Source organism: Meriones unguiculatus, chromosome 15 (assembly GCF_030254825.1).
Source record: "Meriones unguiculatus strain TT.TT164.6M chromosome 15, Bangor_MerUng_6.1, whole genome shotgun sequence".
NCBI lineage: Eukaryota > Metazoa > Chordata > Mammalia > Rodentia > Muridae > Meriones > Meriones unguiculatus.
This window is the reverse complement of record NC_083362.1, coordinates 24,115,271-24,131,748: the sequence shown is the minus strand read 5'-3', so window position 1 is coordinate 24,131,748 and position 16,478 is coordinate 24,115,271. Positions and strand designations below refer to the sequence as shown.

At 38.1% G+C, this 16,478-nt stretch overlaps 1 protein-coding gene across 1 annotated transcript in view; it reads right to left on the bottom strand.

Moving 5' to 3' along the window:
• The window catches only part of LOC110541030 (solute carrier organic anion transporter family member 6A1-like), a 100,203-nt gene that overhangs the window by 27,035 nt on the left and 56,690 nt on the right, over positions 1–16,478 (bottom strand). The gene's annotated exons all lie outside the window — the stretch shown is intronic.

Here is a 16,478-nt window from a genome sequence, read left to right as displayed (position 1 = left end):
CAAGATTTTCACCTGTTCTCCATATTTCTCTGTAACAATATGATTTCATTGACTTTAGCCATTCTGATATGGGAACAACAGTTATGATTGTGATTTGTGATTCACATTTTCCTAGTGACTAATGAGAGTGGACTTACTTCTAACCTCATATTTTCCATCTGTATATACATATTATTTGATGAAAGCCTATTTAAAATTATTTGCCCATTTTCATTGTGTATTTTATTACTAGTAAAAACATTATTAGGTGTTTTACAGAAATAAATCTTTTATTCTGTATACTTTACTTTTTTTACACTCTGTGGTGTGGTTTTTATTTTGGCCTTTAGTCCTTGAAAGCCAGGCATGATGGTGCACACCTTTAGTCTCAGGATTTGAGAGGCAGAGGCAGGTGGCTCCAGCTTTGTTTTAAGGTGAGCTCTGTCTACATAGTGACATACATGTGAGTTTAAAATTACATACATGACAACATGGTGAGTTTAAGGATATTCAGATATACATAATGAGGATCTGTGTACACTTGGGTCTCCAAATAGAAGCAAATACAAAAACAAAAGGAGTAGTTAAAAGGGCAGTTTTAGCTATTATGAAGTCTGACATACAATTTTTCCTGGATTTTGAGATTTATGTCATGTGAAAGAAATCCCTGCTGAATTGAAGACCAAAAAGACTTTCCCTTATATTCTTAGAACAATATGATTTACATTTATACTTACATTTTTAACTCCTTTGTATACCTTAAAGTTGACATCCAAGTTACATATAGATATCAAATGTTCCTAACTAAACAGCATTGTTATGCAGTTAAATTATTTTCATTAAATTTTATTTGTGAGTTTGCATATACTGTATCTGTATAAGAATATGTCACATGGGGGATATGCACAGACAACAATATATAATATATAACATGTAATATATGACATATATGATATATGACATGAAATATGATATGCAATGTGTAATATATATTGTATAACATAATACATGATATTTAATTATATGCAATAATTAACATGTAATATATTATATATGATATAATTAATATATAATAATATATAACATATAGTGTATAGTTTATAATGTAAAATACAGAATATAATGTATACTGTATCATATATTATAACATGTGTTATACACTAATATAAATGAATATATCATATTTTATATATCGTATATTATTTGTATTTTTTATTCAAATGTTTTTTTATTTTGAGACCATAATTTAAGTTCAATATTTCTCTGCTCCCTTTCTTCTTCTAAATCCTACCCACTCTCCTTCAAATTAATGGTTTATTTTTTCACTAAATGTTATTGTATGTATATTTGTATATGTAGATACATATTTAATTCTAAGTATATAATCTCCTCATTCCATATAAAGCTATATATGTGTATGTTTTCAGGGCCAAATAGTCAGCTGCTAGTATTTTTGAAAATGAATCTAGAGTCTCTACTTTGCATCCGTGCCTTGCCAAAGATCAACCTTTTATACATATATACAACTCTATTCATTTCGACACTCTAATCTATTCCATTGTTGTGCTTTTATCACCCTCTCAATTAACATAGTTCTGAAATATGTATTAGAAGCAAATAGGGTTAGTCCTTTACTTTCATTATTTTGTACAATATTTTTTTATTAATTATAGTTTATAACCTTTGTATCCCACCTGTAGCTTTCTCCTTCTTCCACCCTCAATTCCTCCTCCCAATTCCACCCTCATTCTCTCTTCCCCATCCATGTCCCTCCTCCAGTCCACTGACAGGGGAGGTCTTCCTCTCCTTCCTTCTGATCCTAGTCTATCAGGTCTCATCAGGAGTGGCTGCATTGTCTTCCTCTGTGGACTGGTAAGGCTGCACCCCACTCAGGGGGAGGTAATGAAAGAGCAGGCTAATAAGTTTATGTGAGAGACAGTCCCTGTTCCCATTACTAGGGAACCCACTTTGACACTGATCTGTGTCCAACCTCTGTGCAGAGGTTCTAGATTATCTCCATGCATGGTCCTTGGTTAGAGTATCAGTCTCAGAAAAGACCCCTGGGCCCAGATTTTTTGGTTCTGTTGCTCTCCTTGTGGAGCTCCTGTCCCCTCCAGGTATTTCTATCTTCTCCTTCTTTCATAAGATTTCCTGCACTCTGCCCAAAGTAGTCTCAGCATCTGCTTTGATACCCTGCTGGGTAGAGTCTTTCAGAGGCCCTCTGTGGTAGGCTCCTGTCCTGTTCCCTGTTTTCTCCCTCTTTTGATGTTCATCCTCTTTGCCTTTCTGAATGAGGATTGAGCATCTTACCCAGAGTCCTCCTTCTTGATTGGCTTCTTTAGGTGTACAGATTTTAGTATGTTTATCCTATATTATATATTTAATATCCAATTATAAATGAGTATGTTCCATGTGTGTCTTTCTGCTTCTGGGGGGATACCTCACTCAGGATGATCTTTTCTAGTTCCCACCATTTGCCTGCAAATTTCATGATTTCCTTGTTTTTAATTGCTGAGTAGTAGTCCATTGTGTAAATGTACCACAATTTCAGTATCCATTCCTCAACTGTGGGGCATCTGGGTTGTTTCCAGCTTCTGGCTATTACAAATATAGGTGCTATGAACATGGTTGAGTAAATGTCCTTGGGAATCGACACTAGAGGATTCATTTTTGTGAAGATTTGACTTCTTCCCAAATTGCTGGTGTGTATTTAGTGTTGTACCAACAAAATCCCATGAGACTGTCTTTTGCAGATACTAGCAATAAAAATCTTATATTACTCTTTATATGCAAAGGACCTAAAAAAACAAAACAAAAAAAGTTAAAAAATAATGTTAAAGAATAATGAAAGTCAAAGGCTTTGACTCAATTCTCTAATAAAAAGACACAGACTAACAGAATGGATGTGTAAACAAAACCCAGCAATCTGTTGCATACAAGAAACACACCTAAGGCACAAAGATAGACATTACCTGAGGGTAAAGGGTTGAAAGACTGACTTCCAAGCAAATGGACCCAAGAAGCAAGCAGGAGTAGCCATTCTAATATCTGATAAAATAGACTTTCAATGAAAATTAATCAAAAGGACATTTCATACTCATCAAGGGAAAATTCCACCAGGAAGACATGATAGTCATGAACATCTATGCCCCGAATACAAGGGTACCCACATTTGTAAAAGAAACATTGATAAAACTTAAACCACACATAGATCCCCACACATTAATAATGGGAGACTTCAACACCCCACTCTCAACAAAGGACAGGTCAACAAAACAGAAATTAAACAAAGAAACAATGTCTCTAACAGAGGTCATGAATCAAATGGACCTAACAGACATTTACAGAACCTTACACCCAAACATAAAAGAATTTACCTTCTTCTCAGCACCTCATGGAACCTTCTCCAAAATAGACCATATAGTTGGTCACAAAGTGAGCCTCAATAGATACAAAAGATTGAAATAATCGGTTGTATCCTGTCTGATCACCATGGAATAAAGCTGGACTTCAACAACAACAGAAATAGAAAAAAGCCTGCACACAACACCCTTCACAATAGCCACAAATGACATAAAGTACCTAACCAAGCAAGTCAAAGACTTGTATGAAAAAAATTTCAAGTCTCTGAAGAAAAAATTAGAAGAAGATATCAGAAGATGGAAAGATTTCCCATGCTCATGGCTTGGCAGGATTAACATAGTAAAAATGGCCATCTTACCAAAAGCAATCTACAGATTCAATGCAATGCCCATCAAATTACCAACACAATTCTTTACAGACCTGGAAAGAAAAATTCTCAATTTCATACAGAATAACAAGGAACCCAGAATTGCTAAAATAATCCTACACAATAAAGATCTTCTGGAGGTATCTCCTACCCTGATCTCGAGCTATACTATAGAGCAACAGTTATAAAAACTGCAGGGTAATGACATAGAAACAGAATGGTGGATCAATGGAACCCGAACAGAAGACCCAGAAATAAAAGCACACACTTATGGACACCTGATCTTTGACATAGATGCCAAAACCATACAATGGAATAAAGATAGCATCTTAAATAAATGCTGCTGGTCTAACTACATGCAGATGTCTACATGCAGAAAAATGCAAATAGATCCATACTTATCACCCTGCACAAAACTAAAGTCCAAGTGGATCAAAGACCTCAACATAAAACCAGACACATTAAATCAGTTCTAGGGAAAACCCTAGAACTCATTGATACAGGAGACAACTTCCTGAACAGAACACCAACAGCACAGGCTCTAAGAGCAACAAACAGTAAATGGGACCTCATGAAACTGAAAAGCTTCTGTAAAGCAAAGGACATTGTCATCAAAACAAAACGACTGCCTACAGATTGGGAAAGAATCTTCACCAACCCTTTATCTGACAGAGGGCTAATATCCAGTATATATAAAGAATTAAAGAAGCTGAAAAGCAACAAACCAAGTAATCCAATTAAAAAATGGCACTTAAAGAAATGCTCAAGGTCATTAGCCATAAGGAAAATGCAAATCAAAACGACCTTGAGATTTTACCTTACTCCTATCAGAATGGCCAAGATGAAAAACTCAAGTGACAACACATGCTGGAGAGGTTGTGGAGAAAGGGGAACCCTCCTCCACTGCTGGTGGGAATGTAAACTTGTACAATCACTCTGGAAATCAAACTGGTGCTTTCTCAGACAACAAAGAATAGTGCTTCCTCAAGATCCAGCCATTCCACTCCTAGGCATATATCCAAAAGCGGCTCAAGTACACAATAAGGACATTTGCTCAACCTTATTTGTAGCAGCCTTATTTGTAATAGCCAGAAGCTGGAAACAGCCCAGATGCCCCTCAATTGAACAATGGATGCAGAAATTGTGGTACATCAACACAATGGAGTATTACTCTGCAATGAAAAATAAGAAAATCATGAAATTTGCAGGTAAATGGTGGGACCTGGAAAGGATCATTCTGAGTAAGCTGTCCCAGAAGCAGAAAGACACACACGGTATATACTCATATAGACATATAACATAGGGTATACCTACTAAAATATGTACATCTAAAGAAGCTAATTAAGAGAGAGGACCCTGACTAAAATGCTCAATCCCCATCCCGAAAGGCAAAGAAGATGGACATGAGAAGAAGAAGAAAACAGGAAACAATCTAGAAACCTGCCACAGAGGGCCTCTGAAAGGCTCTGCCCTGTAGACATTGAGACTTATGGCCAACTGTTGGGTAGAGTGTATGGAATCTTATGTAAGAAGTGGGAAATAGTAAGATCTGGAGAGCACAGGAACCCCACAAGGAGAGCAACAGAACCAGAAAATTTGAACACAGGGGTCTTCCCAGAGACTCATACTCTAACCAAGTACCAGGCATGGAGATAACCTAGAACCCCTGCACAGATGTAGCCTATGGCAGTTTAGTGTCCAAGTGGGTTATATAGTAATGGGAAGAGGGACTGCCTCTGCCATAATCTGATTGGCCTGCTCTTTGATCACCTCCCCCTTAAGGGGGAGCAGCCTTACCAGGCCACAGAAGATGACAATGCAGCCACTCTTGATGTGATCTGATAGACTAAGATAAGAAGGAAGGAGAGAAGGACCTCCCAGTGGACTTGGGGAGGGGCATGCGTGAAGAAGGGGGAGGGAGTGTGGGACTGGGAGAGGCTTATAGGGGTATACAAAGTGAATAACGTGTAATTAATAAAATAAAAGAAAATTAAAAAAAATTGAAAATAAAATGTCAAAAATAAACATCATTCCAGTTTTGAGAAGTTATTTCTGGGAGTTGTGAAATAAAGAACCAAGATGTTTTTCTTAGAGTTTTTGTTTTGTTTTGTTTTTGAGACAGGGTTTCTATATGTAGCCCTGGATATCCTAGAATTCACTTTGTCTGTAGAGCAAGCTAGCCTCAAAGTCAGAGTTCTGCCTGTCTCTGTCTCCCAAGTGCTACTCTTTTATTTACTTATTATTTATTACAACTATTCACTTTGTATCCCTGCTGTAGACCCCTCCCTCATCTCCTCTCTGTTCCACCCTCCCTCCTTCTTCTTCCCTTAAGCCCCTTGCCTATCTGACTGTAGCCTACCAGGTCTCATTAGAAATGGCTGCATCACCTTCTTCTTTGGCCTGGTAAGACTGCACTCCAGCAACCCCAGTGGGGGAGGTGATCTAGAGCCAGACACTGAGTTCACATCAGAGAGAGCCCCTGCTCCCCTTACTAGGAAACCCAGTTGGAGACTGAGCTGCCATGGGCTACATCTGAACCAGGTGTCCAAGTCTTCTTCATGCATGGTCTTGGTTTGACCATCAGTTTCTGCAGGCCTCCACTGGCCTACATAGTTTAGTTCTGTTTCTCTCCATGTGGAGCTTCTGTCCCCTTCAGGTCTTTCTATCTCCCCCTTCTTCGATAAGATTCCCTGCATGAAGCCCAAGGTTTGGCCATGAGTCTCAGAATCTGCTTTGATACCCTGCTTCTTGATCTTTTCAGAGGCCCTCTGTAGTAAGTAGGCTCCTGTCCTGTTTCCTGTCTTCTCTCACTTTCAGTGTCTATCAGTTTGACCTTCTGAATGAGGATTAAGCATCTTCCTATCATCCTCCTTGTTGTTTAGCTTCTTTAGGACTATAGAATTTAGTATGTTTATCCAATATTATATGGCTAGTATCCACTTATATGTAAGCATATATCATGTGTGTCTTTCTTCTTTTGGGATACATGAGCATCTTTTCTTGTGCCATCCATTTGCCTGCAAATTTCATGATTTCCTTGAAAAATTTAATTGCTTAGTAGTATTTAAACAACATACTACACTTTCTGTATCCATTCCTTTGTTGAGGGACATCTAGGTTGTTTTCAGATTCTGGCTCTTATGAATAAAGCTGCTTCCAAACAGGGTTGAGCAAATGTCTTTTTTGAATTTTTGAGCATCTTTCAGATATATGCCTAGGAGTGGTATAGCTGAACATTGAGGCCGTACTACTTCTAATTATCTGATAAAGCACCAGATTGATTTCCAAAGTGGTTTTACAACTTTACATTCCCACCAGCAAGAGCAGGTTGTTTCCCTTTCTCCATATCCTCTCCAGCATGCATTGTCACTTGAGTTTTTGATCTTAGACATTCTGATGGATGTAAGGTGACATCTCAGGGTGTTTTTGATCTGCATTTCCTTGATGACTAAGAACATTGATCATTTATTTAAGTGCTTCTCTGCCATTCTATATTCCTCTATTGAGCATATGTCACCATGCCTGGCTTTAGTTAGGGATTCTTTTGCTGTGGTAAAACCTCCTGGCCAAAAGCAACTTAAGAAAGTAAGGGTTTATTTACTCCAGTTTACAAGTGTTATGTCTCATGTCACAGACAGGGCCCGAACTCAAGGCAGAAATATAAGGGCAGAACCCATGGAGGAATGATGCTTAATGGCTTTCTAGGTTTCTTTTCTTTTTCTTTATTCCCTCTCTCTTTTTTAATTTTTTTTGATTAATTACATTTGATTCACTTTGTATCCCAGCTGTAGCCTCCTCCTTCATCCCTTCCCAATTGTACCCTCCCTTGCTCATCTCCCATGTCCTTCACCAAGTCCACTGATAGGGATGGACCTCCTCGCCTTTTCTCTGACCCTAGCTTACCAGGTCTCCTCAGAACTTTCTGCATTGTCTTCCTCTGTGGCCTGGTAAGGTTGCACCCCCCTCAGGGGGAAGTGCTCAAAGAGCCACCCACTGAGTTCATGTCAGGGACAGTCCTTGTTCCCCTTACTAGGGAAGCCACATTAGCTGCCATGGGCTACATCAGTGTAGGGGTTCTAGGTTTTCTCCATGCATGGTCATTGGTTGGAGTACCACTCTCAGAAAAGCCCCCTGTGCCCAGAATTTTTTGGTTCTGTTGCTCTCCTTGTGGAGCTCCTGTCGCTTCCAGGTCTTTTTATCTTCTTCTTCTAATTCCCTGCACTCTGCCCAAATTTTGGCTATGAGCCTCAGCATCTGCTTTGATACCCTGCTGGGTAGAGTTTTTCAGAGGCTTTCTGTGGTAGGCTCCTCTCTTGTTCCCTGTTTTCTCCCTCTTCTGATGTCAGTCCCATTTGCCTTTCTGAGTGAGGTTTGATCATCTTTCCCCATGGTCCTCCTTCTTGATTAGGTCTACAGATTTTAGTGTGTTTATATTATGTTATATGTCTCATATCCACTTATAAGTGAGTATATACCGTGTGTGTCTTTTTGCTTCTGGGATACCTCCCTCAGAATGACCTTTTCTAATTCCCACCCTTTGCCTGCAAATTTCATGATATCCTTGTTTTTAATTGCTAAGTAATATTCCATTGTGTAAATGTACCACAATTTCTGTATCTATTCCTCAACTGAGGGACATCTGAGTTGTTTCCAGATTCTGTCTCTTATGAATAAAGCTGCTATGAACATGTTTTAGCAAATATCTTTGGTGTATCCTTGAGGACATTTTGGATATATGCTTAGGAGTGCTAAAACTGGATCTTGAGGTAGCACTATTATTGCCTGAGAAATCTACAGATTGATTTCCAAAGAGGTTGTACAAGTTTAAATTCCCACCAGCAATGGAGGATGATTCCCCTTTCTCCACAACATCTCCAGCATGTATTGACACTCGATTCTTTGAACATAGCCATTCTGATGGGTGTAATGTGAAATCTCAGAGTCATTTGCATTTCCCAGTTGACCAAGGATGTTGAGCATTTCTTTACGTGTTTCTCTGTCTTTCAATATTCCTCTATTGAGAATTCTATGTTTAGCTCTGTACCCCATTTTTTAATTGGATTACTTGATTTGTTCCTTTTTTAATTTCTTGAGTTCTTTATATATTCTGGATGTGAGCCCTCTGTCAGATATAGGGTTGGTAAAGATCTTTTCCCAGTCTGTAGGCATTCATTTTGTTCTGATGACAGTGTCCTTTGCTTTACAGAGCTTTTAAGTTTCATGAGGTCCCATTGATTGATTGTTGATATTAGAGCCTGTGTTGTTGGTGTTCTGTTCAAGAACTTGTTTCCTGTGCCAAAGAGGTCAAGGCTCTTCCCCACTTTTTCTTCTATCAGATTTAGTGTATCTGGTTTTATGTTGAGGTCTCTGATCCACTTGGACTTTATTTTTGTGCAGGGTGATAAATATGGATCTATTTTCATTTTTCTACATATAGACATACAGTTAGACCAGAACAATTTGTTGTAGATGCTGTCTTTTTTTCATTGAATGGTTTTGGCTTCTTTGTCAAAAATAAGGTATCCATAGGTATGTGGGTTTATTTCTGGGTCTTCTATTTGATTCCATTGACACTCCAGTCTATTTCTATGGCAATACCATGCAGTTTTTATTACTATTGCTCTGTAGTACATCTTGACATCAGGGATGGAGATACCTCCAGATGATCTGTTGTTTTACAGGACTTTTAGCAATTCTGGGTTTTTTGTTATTCCATATGAAGTTGATAATTTTTCTTTCAAGTTCTGTAAAGGATCGTGTTGGTATTTTGATGGGAATTGCATTTAATCTGTAGATTGCTTTTAGCAAAATGGCCATTTTCACTAGGTTAATCCTACAGATCCATGAGCAAGGGAGATCTTTCCATCTTCTGATATCTTCTTCAATTACTTTCTTCAGAGACTTGAAGTTTTTTTTTTTTTCAAACAGGTCTTTCACTTTCTTGGTTAGTCACCCCAAGGTACTTATTAGTGGCTATTGTGAAGGGTGTTGCTTCCCTAATTTCTTTTTCAGCCCATTTGTCTTTCATATATAGGAGAGCTACTGATTTTTAGTTAATTTTGTATCCAGCCACTTTGCTGAAGGTGTTTATCAGCTGAAGGAGTTCTCTGGTTGAATTTTTGGGGTCACTTATGTCTACTATCATATTACACACCAGGACAACTTCCAATGATAGTGTGATCTACAATACCCTGGTCCATCCCATTTCTATCATTAATAAATCAAATGCTACACAGGCTTGTGGAAGCATTTTCTTCATTGAGCCTCCTTCCTCTCAGATGATGCTAACTTATGTGAAATTGAAAAAAAAAAACATTAGCCAGAATAATTCCAGAGAAACAATTTTCATTTTCAGTGATAACCCACTATATTACAGAGGACCACATTTTCAAAATGTTCTTAAATGCAATAAGGACTCAGGGTACATCTACCTGTGAGAAAACTAATGTGACTCCTGTATTCTTCATCCGTATGCACTCAACAAAGACATATAATTCCCCCAGAGGTCCAATAAATATTATAACACAGGAGATGAAGCCATTAAAATGTGAAAAACAGGCCAGACTAAGAACATTCACATCAGAAATTTTAAGTATAAAGTTAGCTGTAGTAATTCAGAATCTCATTATGAACTGAAGTACTAACCATCAAATTTCAGTTTTCTTTTTTTTTCTTTTCTCTTTTTATTATAAGTTACATTTTATTAACTCTGTATTTCAGCTTATCCTCCTCCCTCATTCCTTCCCAGTCTCACCCTCCCTCCCTCATCTCCTCTCTGCCCCTATCCAAGTCCACTGATTACGGAGGCCCTCCTCCCATTTCATCTCACCCTGTTTTGTCAAGTATCTTCAGGACTGGCTGCAAAGTTCTCCTCTATGGCCTAGCAGGACTGTCCTCCCTTGGTGGGTGGGGAAGAGCCTGCCTTTGAGTTCCTGTCAGAAATAATCACTCTTCTCTGTACTATGGAAAACCAATTGGTTACTGAGCTACCACAGGCTTCATCCAAGCATAGGTTCTAGGTCATATCCATAGATGGTCCTTGGTGAAATATCAGTCACAGAAAAGACCCCTGTGCCCAGATATGTTCAGTCCTTGTGGAGCTCCTATCCTCTCTACATCATACTAACGCCCCCTTCTTTCACATGATTTCCTGAACTCTGCCGAAGATTTGATTATGAGTCTTAGTATCTGCTTTGATACACTGAGGCCTTCTGAGGTAGGCTCCTGTCCTGTTGCTTGTTTTCTCCTATTTTAAATGCCTCTCCCATTTTTTTCCTTCTAAGTGAGGATTGATCATCTTACCCCGGGTCTTCTCTCTTGTTTATCTTCTTTAGGTGTAAAGATTTCATTATGTTTATCATATCTTATAGGTCTATATAAGTGAGTATATACCATGAGTGTCTTTCTCCTTCTGGGATACCTCACTCAGAATGATCTTTTCTAGATGCCACCATTTGTGTGCAAATTTCATGATTTCCTCGTTTTTGATGGCTGAGTAGTATTCCATTGTGATAAAAATACCACAATTTCTATATCCATTCTTCCGTTGATGGACATCTGGGTTGTTTCCAGGTTCTAGCTATTAAAAATAAAGCTGCTACAAACATGGTTGAGCAAATGTCTTTGTTATGTATTTGAGCAAATTTTGGGTATATGCTAAGTAGCTGGGTCTTGAGGAAGCACTATTCCTAATTGTCTGAGAAAGTGCCAAATTGACTTCCAAAGTGGTTGTACCAGTTTACATTCCCACCAGCAATGGATGAGGGTTCCCCTTTCTCCACAACCTCTGCAGCATGTGTTGTCATTTGAGTTTTTTTATTTTAGCCATTGTGATGGGTGTAAGGTGAAATTTCAGGCTCATTTTGATTTGCATCTCTGTGATGGCTAAGGATGTTGAACATCTCTTTAAATGTTTCTCTGCCATTCTTTATTCCTCTACAGAGAATTCTCTGTTTAGCTCCATACCTCATTTGTTAATTGGATTGCTTGATTTATTGCTTTTTACCTTCTTTAGTTCTTTATATTCTGGATACCAGCCCTCTGTCATATAGAAGGTTGATAAAGATCCTTTTGCAGTCTGTTGGTTGTCCTTTTGTTCTGACAATGGTGTCTTTTGCTTTACAGAAGCTTTTCAGTTTCATGAGGTCCCATTTATTGATTGTTGCTCTTAGAGCCTGTGCTGTTGGTGTTCTGTTCAGGAAGTTGTCTCCTGTGACAATGAGGTCAAGGCTCTTTCCCACTTTTTCTTCTAACCGATTTAGAGTATCTGGTTTTATGTTGAGGTCTTTGATCCACTTGGACTTTAGTTTTGTGCAGGGTGATAAATTTGGATCTATTTTCATTTTTCTGCATGTAGACATCCAGTCGGACCAGCAGCATTTGTTGAAGATGCTGTCTTTTTTCCATTGAATGGTTTTGGCTTCTTTGTCAAAAATCAAGTATTCATAGGTGTGTAGGTTTATTTCTGGGTCTTCTATTTGGTTCCATTGATCCTCCTTTCTGTTTCTATGGCAATACCATGTGGTTTTTATTACTATTGTTCTGTAGTACAGCTTGAAATTAGGGATGGTGATTCCTCCAGATAATCTTTTGTTGTACAGGATCGTTTTGGAGATTCTGGAGTTTTTGTTTCTCCATATAGGGCTGAGAATCTTTCTTTCAAGGTCTGTAAATAATTGTGTTAGTGTTTCGATGTGAATTGCATTGAATATGTAGATTGCCTTTGGAAGGATGGCCATTTTCACTATGTTAATCCTATCAATTCATGAGCACAGGAGATCTTTCCATCTTCTGATATCTTCTTCAATATCTTTCTTTAGAGACTTAACGTTTTTTCAAACAGGTCTTTCACTTGCTTGGTTAGAGTCACCCCAAGTACTTTTTGTTGTTAGTGGCTATTGTAAAGGGTATTGTTTCCCTGATTTCTTTCTGAGCCCTTTTGTCTTTAGTATACAGGAGGGCTTCTGATTTTTTTTGAGTTGATTTAGTATCCTGTCACTTTGCTGAAGGTGTTTATCAGCTGAAGGACTTCTCTGGTTGAATTTTTGGGTTTGTTCATGTATACTATAATATCATCTGTGAGTACTGACACTTTGATCTCTTGCTTTCTGATTTGTATCTCCTTGATCTCCTTTAGTTGTCCTAATGCTTTAGCTAGGACTTCAAGTACTATGTTGAATAGATGTGGAGAGAGTGGGTATCCTTGCCTTGTCCTGATTCCAGTGGGATTGATTTTCATTTCTCTCAATTGATTTTGATGTTGGATATAGGCTTGCTGTATATTGCCTTTACTATGTTTAGGTATGTGCCTTGTATCACTGATCTCTCCAAGACTTTAAACATGAATGGGTATTAGACTTTGTCAAATGCTTTTTCAGCATCTAAGGAAATGTTCATGTGCTTTTTTTCTCCTTTAGTTTGTTCATGTGTTGGATTATATTAATGGATTTCTGTATGTTGAACCACTCTTGCATGCATTGGAGGAAGCCTATTTGGTCATGGGAGATGATATCTTTGATGTGTTCTTGGATTTGGTTTGTAAGAATTTTATTAATTTTGCATCAATGTTCATAAGAGAGATAGATTTGAAGTTCTCTATTTTTGTTGGGTCTTTCTGTGGTTTAGGTATCAAGGTGACTGTGGCTTCATAGAATGAGTTTGGTAATGTTCCTTCTGTTTCTATTTTGTGGAATAGTTTGGAGAGAATTGGAGTTAGCACTTCTTTGAAGGTCTGGTAGAATTCTGCACTGAATCCATCTGGCCCAAGGTTTTTTTTTTTTGGAAGGGAGACTGTTGATGACTGCTTCTATTTCCTTGTGGAATATAGGATTATTCAAACTTTCTACCTGATCTTGACTTAATTTTGGTAGATGGACTCTATCTAGAAAATTGTCCATTTCTTTTAGATTTTCAAATTTTGTGGCACATAAGCTTTTGTAGTATGACGTTATGATTGTTTGGATTTCCCCGTTGTCTGTAGTTATGTCCCCCTTTCATTTTTGATTTTGCTGATTTTCATAGTTTCTCTCTGCTTTTTAGTTAGTTTGGCTAAAAGTTTGTCTAGCTTGCTGGTTTTCTCAAAGAACCCAGTTTGCTTCTTTTTATTTCTAGGGCTTTCATTTGGACCATTAAGTTGCTTGTATGAGATGGCACAAATTTCTTCTTGAAGGCACTTAGTGCTATGAATTTTCCTATGAGCACTGCTTTCATTGTGTCCCATAAATTAGGTTATGTTGTAACTTTATTTTCATTGAATTCTAGGAAGTCTTTAATTTATTTCTTTATTTCTTCCTTCATCCAGCTGTCATTGAGCAGAAAGTTGTTCAGTTTCCATGTGCTTGTAGGCTTTTTTATAATTCCATTGTTGTTGAGGTCCAGCTTTAGTCCATGGTGGTCAGATAGAATACGGGGGATTATTTCAATCTTCTTGCATCTGTTGAGGGTTGTTTTGTGACCAAATATGTGGTCTATTGGGTTCCATGAGGTACTGAAAAGATGGTATACTCTTTTGATTTTGGGTGGAATGTTCTGTAAACATCTATTAGGTCTATTCGATTTAGGACCTCTGTAAGTGCCTTTATTTCCCTATTTGGCCTCTTTCTAGATACGTCTCTTAGTGAAAGTGGGGTGTTGAAGTCTCCCACTATTAAGGTGTTGGCATCAATGTGTGATTTCAGTTGTAATAATGTTTCCTTTATGAATGGAGGCGCTCTTGTATTTGGGGCATAGATGTTCAGAATTGTGATGTCCTCTTGATGGATTTTTCCTTTGATGAGAATGTAGTGTCCCACTTCATCTTTTTTGATTAATTTTAGTTGAAAGTCTATTTTATTAGGTATTAGGACAGCTACCCCAGCTTGTTTTCTTGGTCCCTTTGCTTGAAAGATATTTTTCCAGCCCTTTACTCTGAGGTAGTATTTATCTTTGTTGCAGAGGTGTGTTTCTTGGAGGCAGCAGAATGTTGGATTCTGTTTTTGCACCCATTTTGTTAGTCTGTGTCTTTTTATTGGAAAATTGAGTCCATTGATGTTGATAGATAATAGTGTCCAATAAATGTTAGTTCCTTTTATTGTGCAGTTGGTGGTCTTGTTGTGTTTAATTGCTTGTTTTCTTTTAATTTTGGGGGATATTATCTATATGCTATGTTTTCTTGGATGAAGTTGTTTTCATTGGATTGGCGTTTTCCTTCTAGTATCTTCTGTAGGGCTGGTTTGCTGTGCAGTTATTGCATAAATTTACTTTTGTCATGGAATGTTTTGTTTACTCCATTTATGTTGATTGAAAGCTTTGCAGGGTATAATAGTGTGGGTTGGCATCTGTGGTCTCTTTAGAATCTGCATGATACCTGCCCAGGCCCTTCTGGCTTTCATAGTTTCTGATGAGAATTCAGGTGTGATTCTGATAGGTCTACCTTTATATGTTACTTGGCCTTTTTCCCTTGCTGCTTTTAATATCTTTTCTTTGTTCTGTAAATTTAGTGTTTTGACTATGATGTGACATGATATGTTTCTTTTTTGGTCTAGTCTATTTGGTGTTCTGTAGGCCTCTTGCATGTTTATGGACATCTCTTTCTTTAAGTTGGGAAAATTTTCTTCCATGCTTTTCTTAAAACTATTTTCTGGACCTTGGAGCCTGGAGTCTTCTTTTTCATCAATTCCTATTATTCTTAGATTTTCCTTTTCATGGTATCCTTGATTTTTTTGATATTTTGTGTTTGGGACTTTTCTGATTTTACTTCTTCTTTGAGAGAGGTATCAATTTCTGTGAGTATATCTTCAGCACCAGAAATTCTCTCTTCCATCTCTTTTACTCTGTTGGTGATGCTTACCTTTGTGGTTCCTGATCTTTTCTCCAAGTTCTCCAGCTCCAGAGTTTTCTCAGTTTGTGTTTTCTTTATTGATTCTAATTCTGTTTTCATGCCTTGCACCATTTCCTTCATCTGTTTGAGTTTGGATTCCTGTCTCTCTATGATGGTCTCTATTGTTTTGGTTTTTTTTTTGTTGTTGTTGTTGTTCATTTCCTCTCTATATGCCACTAATTGTATCTCTACTTGTGCCTCTATTTGTTTGGCAATATTTGCCTGTGTTTCTTTAAGAATTTTGTCCATTTCTTCTTTCTTTGCTTCCAATTGACTGGCCAAATCTTTGATAGATTTGTTCATTTTCTCTTTAACTGTTTGAATTTGCATGACTATTGCTCTAAGAGATTTGTTTGTGTCCTCTTTATGAGCCTCAAATAATTGGGTAAGCACAGCTTTAAAGTCATTTTCCTGTGCTTCTGATAAATTGGAGCATGCATCAATTTTGTGGGTTGCTGGCGAAGTCTTGATGTTCTGATTTATGAAGGCTTCCCTGTTTGTTTCTGGATTCTGCAGTTCAGACTGCTAGTGTCTCTCTGGCATCTGGAGAGTTCTTCAGGAAGCTGAGAGAGTGTCATCAGTGTGTGCGTTGATGCATTAGCTGTATGCAGGCGCAATAGGGCAAATGCAGTCCTGTGTGTGTGTGTGTGTGTGTGTGTGTGTGTGTGTGTGTGTGCGCGCGCGCGCACGTGCCCGCGAGTGTGTGTGGGAGGAAGTGTGGAAGTGTGACTTGACAGTCAGAGTGATAAAGAATGTTGAGTATGTGGGAGGGGCTCTGCCTTGCAGGCCTCTAATGGGTTATTTGTGCATGCACTATATATGTAGAAGGCAGTGGTGATGGTCCCAGCGCAATTTTCTGCATTATCTGCCTTAACTCCTCAGTTGGACCTGTAGAGCAGGGGCTTCAATGTC